At 34.2% G+C, this 17,764-nt stretch overlaps 1 protein-coding gene across 1 annotated transcript in view; it reads left to right on the top strand.

Moving 5' to 3' along the window:
* The window catches only part of ZFPM2 (zinc finger protein, FOG family member 2), a 447,763-nt gene that overhangs the window by 105,317 nt on the left and 324,682 nt on the right, over window positions 1–17,764 (top strand). The gene's annotated exons all lie outside the window — the stretch shown is intronic.

The following is a 17,764-nucleotide window of genomic DNA, read 5'->3' as shown; positions in this document are numbered from 1 at the left end:
GAAATGCTCCCCACAAAAAATCTTCCTTTCTTTCTGTTTGTTTGTATAGTTTTGTAGCTCTGTTTGAAAATCAAGAAATAATGGAAGAAAAGCCATATTTCTCCTTAGACTGTATGTAACAAACCTAAACCTAGATTATTGACGTTAATTCCTCCCCCCCTACTCCCACAAATGTTAAGCTAAAGCAACAAAAATATTATCCAGATCCTTAATACTGAGAAAAAGAATTTTTTAAAATGTATCTTTATGGAGATTTGGTTGTGAGGTTAGTAACTTTTTCATTTGATCAAGTGTCAAACATCACACTATTTTGTGTCCTATCTTCTTTTCTTTCTATTTTGTTTTTTAACTAAGAGAGTCTATTTAGCTATATTTTATAAACTCCTTTCAATCAATGTGTTTTCCTTCCTCCTTGGTTATGCCTTTAATGACATGGTTTTGCCTTCTCTGATGTCCTGGTAACTGGAATCCAAATCCACACAAGGCAGCTCTACCATAATCACTGTGAGTTCAATAAGGAAGGGGATCTTTACAGGCAACTTTTTTTCCTTTTTTCTTAACGGGATTAAGAAGCTCAGCTCTTTAAATTCTTGCATATAACATTGACATTTCCAGGGTGTGTTTGGACCAGGGAGTTCAAAGAGAAGGAATAAAAAAGAAAAGCCAATATGACTTTGTTTTTTACCTTGCTGGAGGAGCTGTTTGTGCAAATCGCCTATAAGCTTATTGACCTGAATCTTTGACTCCTTGTTTTCTCTGGATTTGGCTGGAGTGGAGACACTGATGAAGCACTGATAGGGCTGATTGAACAGCCCCCAGCTTTGCTTGGCAGGGACCTCCCTTCCCTTCTCCACCACCTCCCCCTCCCTCCACATGACATTATTGTTCCTTGGCAAACACTCTTCCTGGATCCAATACTTCTGTTTTTGAAATTTATTTTAAAATCATTAAGTTTTTTTTGGTTTACATAAGTCATCTAATAATGCAAAACCGAAAGTAACTCTTTTTAGGAGATAGAGGTTAAATAATGGCCTGCTTGTATTTTTAATCTCATGAGATTGAAAAAACATATACCTTATGACATTGTGGCATCACTTTTTTTATAGCCATCTTAAAATCTCCAAAACATAGTTTCTGTTTGGAATCAGATTGATTTTAAAACCATGATTGTTGGAAAAATTAGAGAACATTTGAAGGAAATGTGTCCTTATAAGAGAGTCAGCATTTCTTTGGTTTTGATGAAACCAGAGGGTATACAAGTTTCGGCCATGGCTCAGTGTTATATATGTAAGGGTCACATAAAGCTTTGTCTACTAACCTCATCTCTGATATCAGATATATCATCATAGCAATCTCAACAAAATTAAAATGATTAATTTTATACAGTGTTTGAAGTGACTCATGATGCTGTCATTTATATGAGTCATGCATGATAATATATACTACATTTTTGCATGACAAACTAAATTCGTTGTTCTGTGAGCTGACCATCAACAAATCTCAAGTGTGCAATCTGCTGAAGATATTTTTTGAGACATATCAAAACTTGATAAAATATGTAATTACCTAATTATCTTACAATTTCTAAAATAATCTCATATTGTAATAGTGCATTTAATTCTGTTAACCTAAATATAGAAGGTGGCAGGAGATAATTGCTAAGATTTAGTTATAATTTTATTTTATATCAGCATTATTGTTGTAAATAATAAAAATTGAAAACAATATATAAAACTGAATGAAAAACTATATTTTACCATTTAGATAAATTGCCTTTTGGTTTTATGTTTAAGGTTTTTACAAGTGCAAGAGCATTTTTTGACCTGTAATATTTAGTATAGATTTGTTGTATTCACTAGGATGTTTAAAGTCAGATGAAGACTAAGAATTTATTCAATCTCCTGGTGCTTTATATATATACATAAATAATATATAAAGCTAAGCATTTGTATAATAGTAGACATCTGCATTACTGATTGACTTTTTCACTTTAAGTATAGATCGTGAATTAACTAATTGATCATTAATTTTAGTTTGGTAATATAAAAGAGAACTGCTTATTTTTAAGCCTTTTTTAATTTCTATACTTTTTCAGTGATGCTTCGGGTGGGATGAAGAGTTCTGGAAGGAAGTAGCTCTTACCAAGTTCTAATTATGTAAATAGCTAATTTAAATTAAAAGTATGTTTATTTCAATTTTATTTTGGTCAAATTTTTATTTGAATTAAATTCATGCAGATATACACTTAGTTTGTCAATCATTTATACCTGCTAACTCTTAATTTATATTTCTACTTCAGAGAAAATTAAAAGTATGAATAGCATTAAGGATGCCTGGGTAGCTAATTTATTTTAATCCTATGGAATTAATGTAGTTGACAAGCCTGAATCTAACTGTTGGTCACATTATGATATAGGATAAAATGTTATCATTTTAGAGAAACTGATCTCTTGGAAGTAGTCATGTCTCCTCAATTTTTTAACCTTAGACTTCATAAATGACTTAAAGACATTTCCTTAGTTCTGCACTGGAATATTTTAAGGTTAAATTAAATAAGATTTTTCAAAGCTCTTAATCTTCTCATATAAATGTACATTTTCTTATTAGTATGTAAAATTTCTCACAATGTTTTTGTTATCATTTGAGAAGCAACAAGCAGTATTAAAGCATTTGCCCATCCATTACCTGATGGGATAATCTTTATCTCTGGTAGGCCTAAACATAGAATGTGTAATGGGAAATGTAGAAAGCTGTGGTATGATGAATTTAATTATAGTAATAAACTCAGTCACTTTTTTGTTGTTCTTAAAAGGTCAAGTAAAAATAACTGAATGTGTTGCATCAATAAAGTAAATACTGATAACAGATGCAGATTGCAGTTTCATCTTCTTTTTTTGTAGTTCAATGAGATTCCAGAGATTGACATTGAAACTACGTACCAATTATAATAATTATAATAATGGTAATAACAACTTTCATTTGCTGACTGCTCCTGAAAGTCAGACATCTTGCTGTACATGTATCATCTCCAATCAACTTACTGTCCTACAGGGTAGATGCTGTTTTCACCTGTGACTTCCAGAGGTTCAATAACTTGGCCAAAGTCACAAAACTACTAAAGGTTAATACTGAATTAAAATTAGCATTATCAGTACTTCATAAAAGTAGAAAATTAATTTTGTTTTCTGATGTCTACTATTATATAATTCTCTTAGAGATGAACACATATTTGAAGAAGGCTGGACATATGAAATATAAAACTCGCTGTTTCAAGTATTTTTTAAATGGCATTCTTTGAGAAACACTGATTAAACACATCGTGTTAGTCAAAAATAAGGGCAAATGCAAAACCAAGAAATAAACAGAAAGGCTAAAAAATGAATTAGGAGTGTGCTTAAAATATTTTTATCCTTTGGCACCTCTTTAAAGACTCTCTGTCAATATAAACAAGTTGACATTTTGTTATAATGCAAGGAGCTTTATTGAAAGATCTTACAGTCTCATAATACTAACAGAATTTTTATGTTACCCTGTTTTAGAGGCATGCAATAAGTTACAGTTTCTCACAGCCTGTTTCTTGTGATGCTTGTTTCAGGTAATTCAAAAGAGGGAGGACACACCAAAATGTGTACTTGGGCAGAAGCCAACAATAAATGGCAGGAATGTTTACAAATCCATCAAAATTATTTGGATAGGAACTTCAGCCCTGTAGAAATGTTTGCAACGTGAACTCTTTAAAACAGTTTGACCTTAACACAAAATAAGACTAAATAAAAAGCAGAGAAAGGAAGGAAGGAAGAGGGGAACAGGGCATTGTTTGCAGGGAAAGCTCTGGGCACTGTGAAAACTTTTCACTTTTCTGAAGGAAATGCAGTAGAACAGATGGTAAGAGTGGAAGTGAGATAAACATAGGAACTGGAAAAGTAAGCAATACATTCTAACAGGTTCTATATCAAAGATCTGGAGAAGTAGAAAGATTAGACAAGGAACTGTTCTGAAACTTGACAGTGGCTGTATCTTACCAAGTCTTATGCACATAGCAGAGATGGAAAGTGGAATTGCACAGACAGTAGGCTGTGATTATATTTTTCTGACAGTGAGAAGGGAAGGTCTCTTTAAGGATTATTTTTAAAGATACAAATTTATCACAGTGGAAATCTATAGTACAGGTATATAAAACACTTTGTCCTCCCCCTACCTGTTTAACAATGGGATTTGTAGGGATTTCTATTGTTGCCATAGTATTAGCAACAGACACTATATTTTGGGTCTTAAACTGCATTTTTTTTAATGCAAATTATGGCCCAGGTTAGTGAATCAACACTGGGTACCTGTTACTTGTTTCTGGTAGTGTAATGTGTGTGTGCCTATACATGACTGTGCTTGTATAGTAGCAGAAAGAGGACTATATAAAGAATGATCTCATTTCTTAAAGGTACAGTGCCCTAGTAAGGGAAAGAAAACATATGCACATATTAGAGGAGGAAATTTATACCAGGGTGGAGATAATGTTAAGTTTGGGCTGATTAAGGAAATAGTGCATTCATTCCTAACCTTCCTTGTGGTAATGTGCATCATTCCAGTGTGGAAACTATTCATCAGCATGCATCTGCCTCATTTAATCTTTACATCCTGTACTCCTATATCCTGCATTGGTGGCTGACTACTAAAGGGAATACCAAAATACAGTAACTCTTAACAAGAAACAATAGTTCTTCAAAAATGCAAAATGATACTGAAACAAAATGAACAAAAAAGCATAGCTTATGTTCTAAGGGAAACCCAGCTTAGAAAAGAATGTGTTTTCTGTACAATAAAAGAATATCATGAACAGAAAAAAAATCAAACCATTAATAAAAGGAATGCATTTTGAAAAATTATGTAGTGTTCATAATATCTCATGTTTTTTACATTTAATATTGTCAAATAAGTATTAGATGTACTCATTCTCCTTTTTAGTTTATTTCACAATTGTTTCATTATTTTTCTATCAAATGACAGACCTTCAGCAGTTCAATACAGTGTTGGGTAATTCTGAAACTTGAATAATACGAATAAATATTGAATATTGCTTCTGAATTCTGAAGGTAGTTTGAAAATAGTTTCTGAGCACTTGAGCATTTGGGGCAGTACCATTCATCTGAGCAGAAAGGTAATTCTGACCTTTCTGCTCAGAGACAGATTTTCTATGAGATTAACGAAGCTTAAACTTGAGAATCTCTCCCTTGTACAGATTCCTTCCAAGGCCTTGCACCTAATGTTTTAATTATAACTTTGTATTTTTCTTCTTAAGGAGGGTCCCCCAAGTTGTATAAGCTTCAGGTCCCACAGAGCCTGAAGTTAGTGCCTGTAATAAACATGGATGATCTCATAGAAGACAACACTGATCAAGAATGTTAAGTTGGGTTTTGACTTTGAAATTTATTTGAAACCTTCAATAAGATTCTCAAAGAGCGTTTGCATTTATATTAGATATCTGAATCCCAAATCTATTATCATTATAGAACAAGTTGCCCTTAGCCTAAAGAAATCACAGATATTTATGAAAAGCCTAATTTTGAAAGCACTGTTATAAAAAGTGAAGCAGAGAGGGAGAGAGTTGTTCCTCCACATTTCTGAAAATCTGGAATGTGTTGTGGATATTATCTGTTTTTCTGGTGTAATCACCTGCAGCCAGGCACTAAGGGAGGAGGTGCCGTGGGAAGACCTTGTGGTAAAAAGAGTCCGAATGTGTCTTGTGATAACACATTTGGGACTGTCCCTGATGTTGGAAACAAGATGCAGATCTCAGTTAGAAGGAGGCTGACATGACCTTGAATATTTTTTCCCCCGTTGATATGGAAACTCTGTTAGGATTAGCTTTAACTGTAAGATAGGCTCCTAGAAGTGGCCACAGGACTCTCTGGTTCACATCCCATTGTCCACACTGAAAGAGAAGCTGGGAAAAATGGTCTTCATGGTCAGGTGGCAACACGCCCACCTCTAAATTCTACTACTATGGAGGGTTTTCAGCTTATGTAATTTTTTACATAATTATGTAATTTATTTGCTTTGCTTGGTTATTGGAATAATTAATGACTCAAAGTGTAATGGCAGTCAGTACATTCAACATTTACGCTTTATCTAATCCAATACATATTTACTGAACACCTGCTATATCAGATATTGTGAGACATACCATGGATACAATGGTGAGCAAACCCAGGGAAGTCCTGATTCTTCTGGAATTTACATTATAGTAGAGAGGGAGACATTAATAAAATAATCACACAAATGGTAGAGGGTGGTTTGACCTAGTGAGGAAGGTCAGAGAAAGTGTCCTCAGGAATGTGACACTTGAGCTGGAATCAAATGCTGAGTAGATGTTAACTAGGTAAAAAGAAGTAATGGGGTTTCAGCATGTGGGTGACACCAGCTTGGTAAGCACGCAGAGAGAGCAACAGGGACTGTCCTGTGAGTTGACCCAGAAGAGATATGTGTGCGTCAGAGAGACCAGGAAGGACAATGATCTTATGGCTAAGGACAGGAAATAATGAGAAGCGAAAGAGAGGAAGGTAAACATCATGAAAGCTCAAGCATTAAATTGCAAATCTGAGCTTCCCATAAGCCATGGTAGAGAGAGGAAATGGAAGAGTAAGATCTAATTCTGATCAAGCAGTAGGAAAAAACAGGCTCTATAAGGAAAAATAAATATCCCTTATTTGTGAGCTCTGAGAGGTATTCATCATTAAGGTGTTTCAACTAGCATTAGATTAAGGGCATTCAGATATGGAGCAAAGCCTTTGTCAGTTGCTGGCCCAGAATATGCATTCTGTGTTGGCTACTTCTTAGCTTTAGCATTTTGAATGGGTGGCTTGAATAGGGTCCTATTTATAATGAGTACATTATATCGTAGTAATGGAACACTATGTTAATGAGTGATTGCTTATGAATCATATTCTTAAATAAAGACAGATGCCAGCAAACAGAAGGAATAGTGATTTCTTGATGGCAGAACAACAAATCTATGAATAGGCAAATTACAATGTAGAATATCCTCATTTAGAGACCATTAGGCATTACTATATCTCTTCTTTGGAACAAGAAATGTCTTAGTTATGCAGAATCTTCCTCTGACTGGAAAGGTATCAGTTGCATTGAGCTTTTTTTTTTTTTTTTTGGAACTGGGAAAGGAAGAAACCATATGTATTTACATTTAAATATAAACTTTGAAATACATATTTTAGAAACGTCTTTTAAAGTAGAATGTCTTATTTTCCCATTTTCCCATACTTGCTTATATATTTGACCCTTTCAGGTGCTCATTCAGAGAAATAATGAGGAATAAAAATTCTTGAATGATATACTGGTGAGAAGTTGCCTTATTTTACCTCATGTGGAAACTTCTTTTATGCTCCAAATCTTCAGTGAACTTAAACTTTGAGAAAAAACCTTTTCCCTTGGAGGATAATATTGACATCAGGGATAAATGGTCAGTACTCTAGAAAGAATTTATAAATCACTTCTTTTTTCCTGAATTATCAATATTTTAGTTGTGACTTTTATATGATGTTGGCAACCGTAAACATTGGTATTTTCAATAGTTTTTTTTTCCCTTACTAGCTATAATAAAACACCACAAATTACAGTAGTCATGCATTGACTGTAGAAGTTGATTTTCTTCTTAACATAACAGACTTAGCCCTGGACACTATTGTCAACTGTTTCAGGACTGGTTCCGCACCTGGGGTCTCAGAATGTATAATAAAACAAATGTGGGTTCTATTCTTTTGATCTGTTTAATTTGATCTGTTTCATTTTCATATTCTGGGGTTTGAAAAAGGCTATTGTCAAGATAATGACATGTTAAATAGAAAACTGCAAATAAGTTACCAAAAAGTCACATGCATTTAAAAAATAATAATCATATATTGAGTATAACTATCCAGAACATGGCAAAACCCCACATTTTATTATACATATTTATTAAGTCAAAGGGAGACCTGAGTTAGACACCATGGTAGGAATTCACAAATACAATGGACCTATTCTTTTCAAACAGTTGAAATGTTTAGATTTATTTTAGATATTGCTATGAAGAGGTAACAATTGCATGTTGCTATTTTTGTTTCTAGAGATATAATCATGTTTGTAATTTGGCAACATAGACTTAATTTAACATGACATTTTGTTTGGATAAGCTATAACCAGTTGTTTTAACCCAAACAATATTGTGAGGCTATTAGGCAACGCAAACACAAACTGAATCTTAAACTTTAATGTCCTCGCCCTTCAATATGAGCTGCTGTTTTCTGTTTTTGACTGTTACAGTCCTTTAACCAAAGCTATCTTGTCTGATGATAAAACCGTAAGTGTATGAAGCTCACACATTTTTCATCTCTATTATGACCTTATCTTTCATGAGCCGCTTCTGTGAAGGTATCCTAACTATAGGAAGCACCTGGAAAACATATGTGATATCTATTCTCTGATAAGCAGTTCTGAACAAGAAAGTAGATCTGTCACTTCTGAACTGTTCATTGTTAAAAAATACTTTGATGATTTAGCTGATTGCAAAATACATTATAGGGATGACTAACAGCTACAGTAACACTCCTAGTCAAGAAAGTTCAATAGTTATATTGTACAAGAATTTCTATAAGAGGTTAATATTGATAGGAACTACATGGATTAAAAGAGCAGGGTTGAGAAAGGCTGTTTGCTTGCATGACTGCTTTCAAACACTGCTGCTATTTTGCGCTGAAAAGATGACTGTCTCAGAATGTGGCAAATCTTTAATTTCTACAGAAGTATTTAACTTTCAATGAAAAGGTGTTTGTTTGCATTTTTGAAATTATCTTTGCCTGGCAAGTAGAGCCACTGCTTTTACCATCTTAACATCAATGCCTAATATGGTATGTAAAGATTCTGTTTCATGTGTTTCAAAGACTATATTCTAGTGCATTTTCCCGAGTCATTTCTGCTATGCATTATATTGCTCAATAACACCTTCAATTTCCCCTTATAGGGCTCTCACTGATTCTGAAACCTAGACTAAGAAAAATGGAAGGGCCCACAAAATATGTATGATATCTTTTAGAAGAGCAACAAAAGAGTTTAATCTTGCAATGGAAAACCATTAACTCCGTAGCCTTAATTTTAGAAATATTATAAATTTTGTTACAGCTTGACATTTATTCCATTTCACCGTTTTATGAATTGGTCTTTGGATGTATGTAGTGGTTATCCCATTAAATATGTTTGTGCTTTGCTGAAAATACACTGAAATTTCTATTTAAAAGTATGTGAATAAGGAATGTAGAAAGTATATGAATGGATGTCAAATGCATTCCTAGCTCCTTCTGTAATTCTCTTCTTGGGATCCTTTTCTCTCTTCCTTTCCTCTTTCTATCTACAAAGGTTTTGAAGCAAAATCTTAACAAACTTGTCATTATTACCTTGGCTATTAATTATTCATGCCATCTTCCCTAAGCTACTCTACAGTACTGATCTTAGACACAGGAGAATGAAAAATAGATAGAAGTGTAAAAAAAAAATGACAGTCAGCAAAGTCAATTCCCTTTAAGTCAAGAAGAATCTGACATTGGGTTAATATCAAAATAAAGTTCTGTTTATAAGTTTTCCATGTGAGTAAATATATTAAAAGGAAAGAAGTCTCTATTGAGATAAAAAAATAGTTTCTTAAAAGTAATTCAGAGATTTCATATCTGATTAAATTATTTTTAATCACTGTATTTTTCATTAGTAAAAAAGATTAAAAATGAATTATGTAAAAACATTACCATAAAAATGAAAACCAGTTTCCTGAGACAAAATTAGATGAAGGGTCTAAAAGTTGAAAAATGTGACATATTTTAGTTATTAAATAGAAATAACGTGCTGAAAGCAATTAATTAGCAAATGTAATGATATTACAGTAAGTTATGGTAAAAAGAATGAAGCCAAAATCTAATTATTTAACTGGTCAGCAAGCAATAGTTATTGATTTAAGCATCTGTGTATAGTTGATTTTACTAAGGGCCAAGTAAAATAGTAAAGCTTAGAAAAGATAATCCTCACAAAGTTCAAATCCATTAAATATTTAATTTTAATATGTAAGCATAATGAAGAAATGGGGCCTATATAGGATAAGGAGAAAGCTGCTGTTGCATCACATCTTGCTATGTCTTTGTTCCTTGCCATGTAGTACACTTTGACCGCAATATCCTAATGGGTTAGGAGCATGGTCTTTGGTGTCAGACTAACTTGGAATCAAATCTTGGTTCTGCCAATTACTAACAATGTGCCTGGACATCTTTCCACCTCTCTGCCTCTTTGTTTACTTTTCTGAACTATAGGGATATTAATATTAAGTTATTAAGTATGAAATGTCCGATTTCCTTAACTACTAAGTCTGGCAGTTAATATCTGTGACATTTCACTTTGACACTTCTGATTTTATTTTTATTGTAAAGGTACATTCTAATTTTTTCAAATGCATTTTTTGACTTGTGATGATCTTTTAAATTTTTTAGAACAATTTTTGTACAACCATAGGTAATTCAAAACTTTGTATTATTTTGAAATGTGAGTTCGGTAGTAAAACCTGTGCAATACAGACAGCTCAAAATATCAACAAAATGTTTGGAAAAGATGTGGCTAATGAACACACTATGTTGATGGTTTAAAAAGTTCTGTTTTGGTAATTTTAATCTTAAAAATTAGCCATTTTGGACCACCAGAGACCAAGGTGGATAATGATAAGCTAAAAACTATAGTGGAAGTAAATTCATCTCAACCTACACATAAATTAACAACAAGGTTTGACATTACTGTTCCAATGACATTAGACCATTTAAAACAAATCGACAAGGTAAAGAAGCTGGAATAGATGGGTACTAAATAAATTAAATAAATGTCAAAAGAAAAATCATCTCAAAGCTTGCCTTTTTTTGCTGTCACAATATAAAGGCATTTCTACACTGTATTGTTGCATGTGATAACAAATAGATTATTTTTGATAGTCACAAGCATTCAGCACAATGACTGGATATAGATAAATTACTGAAATACAGTCCAAAACAAAATATTCATCAAAGAAAAGTTAATTGTGTCTTTTTGGTGGTCCAGTGCTAGTATTATCCACTGCACTTTCATAAAACCTAGTCAATCTATTACAGTGGATGTCTACTGCAACCAATTGGATGAAATGATGAGTATGCTTGTGATTAAACAGCTGAGATTGTTCAGTAGAGACAGGCCAATCCTCTTGCAAGACAATGCTCAACCACATGTCACACAAACAACGCTGCTCAAACTACAGAGACTGGACTTGCAAACTCTCTGTCATCCACCACATACAGCAGACCTTGCACCAATTGACCACCCCATTCCTTCCAGGCTTTGGACCACTACTTACAAGAAAAAATATTCAATTCTCAACAAGCTGTGGAAAGCACCCTTCACAATTTTATCTCCACTCGCTCTCTAGGCTTCTTTGCTGCTGGCATAAACAAGCTACCATTAAGATGGCAAAATTGTGTTGACAGTGTTTGCACATACTTCATTAATTGTACTGCTTCTTGTTTGTGATATAATAAACTAAACTTTTGATTCGAAATCAGACATTTCATAATTAATGACCTAATACATGGCCGAGCTGTTGAGGTGATATTCATAAAGCATTTAGCAATATACCTAGTGCTGAGTAGTACTCAGGAGATGGTAGCCCTGTTTAGGTTTAATAAAGAATCTGATCTTGATGACATGATCTATGCCTTATTCATCTTTATGATTTCACTATTTGGCACTTAGCAGACATTGAAATGAATATAAATTGAATTCTGACCCATTTTGTTTTCTATACCCAAGTGTATCATTTCATATGACATTCCTATGTTTTTGTCATCTTTCTCTTTTTTGCATTCTTTCTTTTTTAAAATGATTAAATAATTAGGTAGGAACTTCAAGCAATTCTTTCCTCTCCAAATTTATTTTTATTAATATTACATATATTGCGTACTCCTTACCCACTTTCATAAACAGCTTAAAACAGATGCAAAATGTAATTCATTTTGAGCTGTTAAATGTGTATAATTAAGTATATGCTTCCTTAAAAATTGCAATATTTATTTTCAATAGTTCTAATCATATGTGCTGCATAATGAAACAAGTTAGAGCAAATCATTTAGTGAATCCAGATTATCAATACTGACTACAAAACTCTATGGTTCTGCTTTGGCAGATAAGTGATATTTAATGACAGTTTTTTATTATATGAAATCACTAGTTCAATCAAGCCCTTGATAGGCTAAATTATAATATTTTCATTTTGAGAAATTTACCAAATTTCTCTGTGCCTCAGATGTCTGCATAGATTTATAGCCATCCTGCCATTTTCTTTTCCTAACAGAAACTGGATGGGAATTTCATGAGTAAATTTGGCATATACTGAATAAAGGAAAGGACTTCATTCAATCAGCCATTATATAGTAGAAGTATTTCTCAACCTATTTCTCTTCAGCATCTTAAAACAACTTCTGGATCCTACTTGTACATCATTAAACTGTCTAGTTTTACCACTTTCAAGCTGCCATGTTTCCTGCACAATAACCTAATTACTATAATCTTTTTTTCTATGAGATTCTGTGAGGAGATGGCTTCCATTTTTAATGTGAAAAATTATTTCCAATCATGAAGTCTCAGGCTATTAAACCTACAGATTTCAATTTCATGCCTCCAAAATTTTGGACATTTTATTGGTTTTTTCCTCCAGGAAGCTACCATGACACCAAGTCTGGTTTTGTTGTCACACGTATGTGCTCTTGCCACCTCATGAACCTCTCCTCTCAAAGCACTCATCACACCAGGCTGCAATTCCATATTGATTTGTCTCTGCCCTATGCTGGTCTATAAGTGATATATGAGAGAAGAAATCATCTTGTTTTGTATTCTCAGTGCCCAATACAGTGCCTGGGCCTCAAAAAAGTAGTATTTTAATGAATTAGTAAAGAACGAATTATATTACCTCTGTTCAATGGAGATGAAGGTTTATCAATTCAACTGAATCCTTTTCTTTAAGTTCTAATTTTTGTGATTACTATGATTACTCTGCAATATATTCTTCTAAACACACTCCTTTCTATTTTTCGCATATTATTTTCTTCTTCTAAATATGTACTTTATTTATTTATTTATTTTTATTTCAGCTTATCATGGGGGTACAAAAGTTCAGGTTATATATATTGCCCATGTCCCGCCCATCTCCCCAGGTCAGAGCTTCAAGCATGTCCATTCCCCAGACAGTGCGCATCGCACTCATCATGAAGCTATACCCCCATCCCCTCCCCCACCCCCTTCTCCCCGAGTCAGAACATTCAAGCATGTCCATTCCCCAGACAGTGTGCAATGCACTCATCATGTAGATATACACCCATCCCCTCCCCCCGACCCCCACCTCAGTCCAAAACCCAATTGGTGTTATTCCCAAATGTGCACTTAGGTGATGATCAGGGAAACCAATTTGCTGGTGAGTATATGTGGTACTTATTTTTCCATTCTTGAGATACTTCACTTAATAGAATGGGTTCCAACTCTCTCCAGGAGAACAAAAGGGATTCTATATCACCGTTATTTCTTATAGCTGAGTAATATTCCATGGTATACATATACCACATTTTGCTAATCCATTCATGAATTGATGGGAATTTGGGTTGTTTCCACATCTTTGCAATTGTGAATTGTGCTGCTATAAAACATTTGGGTACAGGTGTCTTTTTTATAGAATGACTTTTGTTCTTTCAGAGTAGACATACCACATAGTCTCACAAAAACTGCAGGGAAGAATATCTGAGACATGAGTGTTGTTATGGAATGAGTAAAGGAGAACTTAAAGACTAGAGGTCCGACAAGGCGTGTTCATAGAAACTCAATAAATATATATTATTACTCTATTTGTATTGCATGGTCATATCAGTTCCTACACTGAAATACCTCAGTGCTTCTCATTGCCTTCAACATAAAGGTAGAATTCCAAAATGAGTTATATAGGTTCTCCGTGATATAGTCTCATTTTGTGCTTCTGGTCTCTGAATATATACCTTGGTGCGTTCTCATTTGGAAATTTTCATGAACTGCTTTAATTGTAAATTTTTATCAGTAGTTACTGCTCTTATACATATTGACTATCTCCTCAACTAGATTATATGGTCCTTAATGGAAAGTAGTTTTTTTTAAACTATTTCTCATTGCATCGTCAAAAATATGCATTGTAAATGTTAATAAGTGAATTTTGCATGACACCACATTTCCAACGATTAAAATGTAGGAAGATTTATTCCTTTATGTGAATATAAGGATGATACAGTTACTATCTGAATATAAAACTTAACTTCTTTAAGTGGTTCTACTTAAAATTTTACCCTCTAGTCTCTGGGCCCTTGGATATATAATTTTTAACAGCATGACCTCATAGTTGCTTGTTAAAGGGTTGCTCTGGGATTATTTTTCAGGTATTCATTGTTCTCTCCTCAACTGGTGAAAGCAGAGAAGGAGAAAGAATGTAAAGAATGCTACAGTGGTAATTAAGACGCTCAAGTTTGATGTCTAACCTTGTGCAAACTGCTGTTTTTGGTGCCCTTTATGATCCCTCTCTGTACTCCCCCATAATCCTACTGTCCTGCCTGTTGGCAAAGGAGATTTACATAAAACTGCTTCCATCTGCCACCCCTGTGGTGAGTGGGAAGTACTCATTGCTGGAGCATGAGACTTGGAGAAGCTGCCTTACTTGCCCATCACTGTGGCTGTAAGGCCCTGGATAAATAACTGACCCTATCTGTGTATCAGTTTTCTCAGTAGTAATTTGATCTAACTTGGGTTAGATAATTTCTAAAGTCACCTTTTATGCTCACTTTTCTGTATTTCAAGATTCATAACGAATGGGAAAAGTACTCAGAAGGAGTAGATACTATTTAAAAACCATAGGTTTCACTTTCTACTCTTCACTGTTGGGCAGGACAGTTGCTTTTGCACACTGCCCTAAATTAGCACTCACAGTTAAACCCATTCAGTCTGTGGGAGCACAATCAAAAGGTCACTCACTTAAGGGGTGGTAGATACTTGTGTGGATTCTGATCTTCATGACAAATAAAGTGTTGGAAAGGTCAGTATTTCCCATAATTGGGTCAGGTATCCCTGGTGGTACTCAAAAACATTAAGGTGGTACACTGGTATATCCTTAAATAGCATTAAGTCAATGGTGAAAATGTTTTCAATTTTTTTATGTCCCTTATATATCAATGAGAATGTCTCAACTTCATATTACCGTGTCTTAAATACTCCTCTAGCACTTGCTACTCTTCCTTTTTCACAAAGCGATGAGAAGGAGACTCCAAATCTAAAAAGACATAGCAGCTAGAATTTAATAGTCTTATCTATATTTTTATTGACTATTTTTATGATGACCTTTTTTGGCATGTGATATTAATTTTCCACTTACAGCAGTGATGACATTTTTGTTTTTAAAATACATTGTTTTTTAAAGTAAGTTTTCAGTTTTTTAAAAAAAATTAAAATAAGTTCTAAAAAGTGAGTCAATTTAAAGAAAATATTATACAAAATATTGCACAGGTGATAACTGTCCCAAAATCATAAAAATAGTATGACAAGCTTGGGAAGAAATGGAGAGTCTCAGGAAGCATCCAGCAGGAAACCGGTGACATGGTCAATGAGTTTAATCAGAGGGAGTTTAGTGAAGGGACAGTGTACAAGGTGTGGGCAGGGCTAAGTAAACCAACAGGGAATGGGATAGTGGGAAGCTGTTAGCACTCCTGATCTTCAAAGGTGTGCATGGAGGGGATGCTGACACAGGAGTAGCGGGGTAGCAGGTGGAGGCCATAGAACTGGAGCTTTAATTCTGCAGTACAGCCACTGCTAGCAAGTTGAGATCGTCAAGGAGGAAGGGCTTGAGGGATAAATACCTGACGCCTCTCTTCCTGCCTTCCGATCCTCTAGTATGCTACTAGTGCCTCCATTGGCTGAACTCAACTGGAAATCAGAGGGCAAGGGAGCCTCAGTGATGGAGTCCATAGAAGTGCAGACTCCATGGGACACAAAGCAGGACAGAGAGGGAAGAGAGTGGATTGGGACCAGCAAGACAGGGCAAACAGAGAATATCCAGATCATGGGAGATGTAAATTTTCCACCAGAGCTATCATTATGATTCCAGTTATGCCAGTATGCATCCATAGCATTAGCTCAGTACTTACATATATAGAAGGATGATGTTCAAAGTAATTAATGACTGGCACAGCCTGGGATCTGACCAGTAAGAGCAAATGCCATAAATCTCCTGCTGACCAGGCTTTAATCCTAGTTTCTGGATTGGGGGAAGTGGGAGGAAGAAGCTCACTAGGGAGAGACTAGAGTAGGCAAAGGCAGGCTGAGGGGCACTTGGTTAGTTCAGGTCTAGCAGTATTTTAATATTTTAAAGGCCATAGAATCTACTTGTGTGTGTGAGCTGAGGACCAGCCCTGCTTGGGCCTGAGAAGTGAGAGCAGAGCTCGTCCCCTGATCTTCATGAGATACGTGGTTGTTGTGGCTCTTTTCTTCTATGTGACCTGCAAAGAGTGGCACAGAAAATAAAACTCTTGTTTTATTACTGAAACTTTGTGCCTTTCCTAAGATACTTGGACCTTGTCTTGCACTTTCATTTGTGAACTTACTCTCTTTAATGTTTTTTATATTTCCAAAAAGGAGCTGTCTTTTTTTTTTTTGTATACATCCTAATGCACCTACTACAATTCTTTAAACATGGTAGATGCTCAATAAATATTTTCTGGAGGGAATTTCATTGGTATTCATTCTGGTCACTCTGAAAGGAAGAGCTAACTGAACTTCCAGTAAGGTTTCAATTCCAAACATGGGGTTCAGTGGTGTGGTTTATGTATTTTATTCTTTATTACTCACCAGAGCCAATGCACCTCAGTTCAACGGAGCTGTCACTGGGTCTCTACATTCCTTCTCTTTACCTTTATTTTAGTTTTTAAAATTCATTTTATGAAGCTATGTATAGAAGTGGATATAAAATTTATTGAGTTTAAAGTTCAAAAATCATATTAACATTACATTAATGTCGTTTATAGTAATAAGGATTTCCTGAAATTTTTGTATTTTCTTAAGTTACTTTGAAAATTATAAAAATTCAGTGTATTTTTTTGGTATAATCATCTAAAGACTTAAGTACTATTAAAGATGATTTGGGCAACTGTGTGGGAAATAGTTTTTGAATACTTAAGAGAAAGCTAGATGGACAAACAATTTAATTTAAAAATGTTAGCATTATTACAGTCAAGCTATAGTTGCCATGATGTTGGCATTTATTTTATTTCTGTCTTCACATTTTCTTGATATGCTGTTTTTTGGTCTCTGTTACCATTTAGAGTTAGGTATTATTTTATAATTTTACCTGCATACGATGTTAAAGTGGATTACTTTTCATTAAAACAGCACATACTTGGTTATATTATCACTTAAAATGAAGGTACGCATTAATTAGAATTTTTACTTTTAAAATATGATTGCATTGTTAAAATTATTCTCCTTTGCCATAACTATATTTTCGCTCAGAATATTGCAGTTTTTTTAATATGAAAATGATGACATCAAATTGTGGAAACTATCTGCACTTATTCAAGTGCAAGTATAGCTCTGTATCTTCTTGCATTGTAAAAATTTGAATCACTGGCTAATCATTTAATTATGACCTTTTTATACTTCATTTTTAAAA

This window comes from Lemur catta, chromosome 9 (genome assembly GCF_020740605.2).
Source record: "Lemur catta isolate mLemCat1 chromosome 9, mLemCat1.pri, whole genome shotgun sequence".
Lineage (NCBI taxonomy): Eukaryota > Metazoa > Chordata > Mammalia > Primates > Lemuridae > Lemur > Lemur catta.
Note: the sequence above shows the minus strand (reverse complement) of the source record. Positions and strands in the feature narration are given on the sequence as shown.